Raw genomic sequence first — 698 nt, forward strand, 5'->3', positions numbered from 1 at the left:
ATATATATATATATATATATATATATATATATATATACATATACATATACACACACATATAAACATATATATATATGTATGTATATGTGTCTGCGTGTGTGTGCGCGCGCGTATAAGTGCGTGGCGTGTTGGTTAGGGGTGTTGGACTCATGAGCGTAAAATTGTGATTTCGATTCCTGAATCGGTTTATGCGTTGTGTTCTTGAGCAAAGCACTTCATTTCACATTGCTGCAGCCCATTCAGCTGGCAAAAGGGATCCATGTAGTCTGCGACGGACTAGTTTCCCGTCCATGAAATGGATATATGTGACATGGAATCCAGGAAACCAGTCTTATGAGTTTATGGCTCGGAAAGGACCTTTGATCATTTTTGATATATCTATATAACATGGCGGTGATCTTGCAGAAACGTTAGCACATCGGACGAAATGCTTAGCGGTATTTCGTCTGTCGTTACGTTCTGAGTTCGCCGCGGTCGACTTTGCTTTTCATCCTCTCGGGAGTTAATAAATTAAGTACCAGTTGCGTACTAGTGTCGATCTAATCGACTGGCCCCCTCTCCAAAGTTTGGGCGTTGTGCCTAGAGTAGAAAAGGATATATATATATAACTCTATCTATCCATCGATCTATCTATCCTTCTGTCTACCTCTTTCAGTCTCTCTCTCGTATATGTATATATTTATATACATATATGTGTG

The sequence above is a fragment of the Octopus bimaculoides genome, chromosome 5 (assembly GCF_001194135.2).
Source record: "Octopus bimaculoides isolate UCB-OBI-ISO-001 chromosome 5, ASM119413v2, whole genome shotgun sequence".
NCBI classification, from domain to species: Eukaryota; Metazoa; Mollusca; class Cephalopoda; order Octopoda; family Octopodidae; genus Octopus; species Octopus bimaculoides.